Genomic DNA, 2968 nt, shown 5'->3' with positions numbered 1-2968 from the left:
TTTTTGAAGTTATTCACCTCATTTTATATCAAACTATGAGGTTTAAATATGTTGCATTTTAGTTACCTAAAATGTCGTATGGTCATCATAACCACACTTTTTGATGTACCAAAAACCTAAAGATTCAAGTGAAGTTTATTCATAAACTAATTTCGAGAGGATCTTTTGATTGCTTGCAGTCGGCCCCGCATTATTCAATTTATGATTCACCAATCAGATGATTCCTAAGCCACTATAAATACGCCGAGTTCTATATAATAGCTGTCTTTGTTTTGTAGAATCTCCCCTTCCAACCCTACTCCACCTCCTTTCCTAAATGGGTGGCACGGTGGCCCAGTGGTTAGCACTGTTGCCTCACAGCAAGAACGTCACTGGTTCTAGTCCTTACCAAGCTAGCCAACATTTCTGTGCGGAGTTTACCCCCGGGTTCCCCGGTTTCCTCCCACCATCCAAAAACATGCAACTTAAGTTAATTGACTAATCCAAATCAGCACCATAGGCATGTTTCTAGTAAGTAAAAGAGCAATCACTATCTGTTCATTAGCTACTACAGCAGAGGAGTTCTCGAGATCTACCTGGGCTCAAATTCTCCTCTTGCCTTGCAAACGGGAGGGAGCCCTGGGCTCAATGATCTTATGAGCTCAGGGCTCTCTCCCGGGACAGCATGCCAAACAAGCTTTATTATCAATCATCAGCTAAATGTGAACTCTTGAAAAAAAAAAAAAAAAAAAAAAAAAATATATATATATATATATATATATATATATATATATATATATATATATATATATATATATATATATATATATATATATATATATATATATATATATATATATGAGACCAATACTTATTTTTTAATACAAATTTATTACATATATATACACATTTATATATCATGAAAAAGAAGTACAAATCTGTTAGTTTTAAATCAGAAACTATCATTTAAATATCATTAATTTAAATACCAAATTGGCCAGCACATTCAACTTTCCTCAACCACGCTGAAGCGACAGCATTCCGCTTGGTGTTAAAGCCTTAATCGATTGGCTATTTTTACTATTGCTATGACATAGCAGTCACAATAGGACAAATGAGCTCATGTTTGGGACAAATCCTGAACCTTTGTTAGTGATGGGTAGGTCTTTTGAACCACCTGACCCAACCCCCCCCCTCTTGCTACAGGCCTGATGTGGATTAATATTCAAGAGTACATACACTATTGAGTGTATATTTGATGTGTTTACTGTTACTATTTTCACCCTTTAAATTGTATTTGCTAAAAAAAAGAAAGATATTGACTATTCTTTTAGTGAGTAATAGGATCCATATATCTCTTATATTTAGTGACCTTGGCTATGCTATCAAGCAAGCATGTCAATGGCCTCTATAGATTCAGATAACATGATGTTTGTTGGCAGAGCATTACAGACTTTCCCCCCCCTATATTAAACGCATTGTAAATAAAGCTGAGGGCTTATATAGCATGCCTTTGCACATTCATAGTTTATGCACATCCTTATCTCATAACAGGGTCATTGTGATATTGTAAATGAAAAGGATCCCTGTCTGGAAGATTTCATTTTAATCAAGTGCCTGGCAATCTCTGCATTTCATTAGTCCTCGTTCTATTTTTAGCCACGTTTACACAGGGCAAGACTGAACCAGACAGCTCCAGCCTCTATCTATAGCCTTGAGTAAAAGTGAGAGCATGCGTGTGCGTTTAGAGAGCATGTATGTGTGGCTGGTGATGGGCTATTGATCCCAAAAATAGCTGCGGGAGATTTAACAGTGCGTGTGACACTGGCGACAGGGCTGGCTTTGCCCGCGGACCAAGCTTGTCAGGGTGGATCATGGGAAGAAAGGGCATGTGGAAAAGCTCTATGGAAATGGGTGCAAGCTGTTCCCCGCTTGCCGCTGTTGTTTGTGCGGGCAGACAAGAGACTGGCTCTGCTTTAAGCTCATCACCTAATCTTTCTGGCGAAGCATTAGTTACTGGGGCCAGGGGTTAACATCTGTTCGCTGGGGTTCTGGGAGGTAACTGTTCCAGTTCTGTGTCACCTGTCATGAGGACGCGCTTTTTCCCCCCTCCTGTTTCCTATATGCTGTCTGGGTGTACAGGGAAAATACTCTAAACGTCTCTTCTTTGACCTCTTGTAAAGTTGTTTCTCTGCGCAATATATACAAGCAGCACATCTGACACAAAATCTTGGATAACTGTTAAGAACACTGACAGCCAATCAGAATCCATCCTGCTTTAAAGAGCTAGAGAATTTAAAGTGGCAGGTGACAATACTGCAGTGCATGCTTAAAATAAACAACGTTATCATCACTGGTGTAGACCAAACCTAATATAATTATTGATGTACAGCTATCTTTATCTTTATTATATCTGGGTGAACTTTCGCGATCTTTGTTTGTGAAATGAGTTCCAAGCCAGTGCTTCCTACAGGTTTGAAATACACTTTTTACCCACATCCCATAAATAGTTAACTATGTGCTACAAACAAAACATAATTTGATTTTTAACAATATTTTAATTTATTAAGAAACTGTTATACACCGTTTCTTTTCAATAGGTTTAAGTTATTTTAAAAATTCGCTATTTCTTTTACCTTTATGCTATTCAGAAGTCATGTGCACCCACTGACAGGTAAAATCTGCTTCTCTCCAACCAAGTTCAGGTTGCTTTATTGGCATGACATTTTGTACAGTATTGCGAAAGCATTTTTGAGGTATAAAATATGCAAATTATATTAACATCATCAAATGAATAAAATATACAGCAAATGAGAAATAAATAAAATAAAAAAGGACTAAAAACAGGTAATAGCCCCTCACACATACGGATCTTTCCGGAAACTTACCGACAATTACCTTATGTATGTGTGAACAGGCCCTTTTTATTATGAAAATACTGGTAAATTCGTTCCTGCAATTTTCCATAATTTGCCGGAATGCTGCACTG

At 37.5% G+C, this 2968-nt stretch overlaps 1 protein-coding gene across 1 annotated transcript in view; it reads left to right on the top strand.

Moving 5' to 3' along the window:
• The window catches only part of rcan2 (regulator of calcineurin 2), a gene marked incomplete at its 3' end in the record, with an annotated part of 140801 nt that overhangs the window by 2368 nt on the left and 135465 nt on the right, over positions 1 to 2968 (top strand).

The sequence above is a fragment of the Danio rerio genome, chromosome 20 (assembly GCF_052040795.2).
Source record: "Danio rerio strain M-AB ecotype USA chromosome 20, GRCz13ab, whole genome shotgun sequence".
Lineage (NCBI taxonomy): Eukaryota > Metazoa > Chordata > Actinopteri > Cypriniformes > Danionidae > Danio > Danio rerio.
The sequence above is the reverse complement of the archived record's forward strand: the minus strand, read 5'-3'. Positions and strand labels throughout refer to the sequence as shown.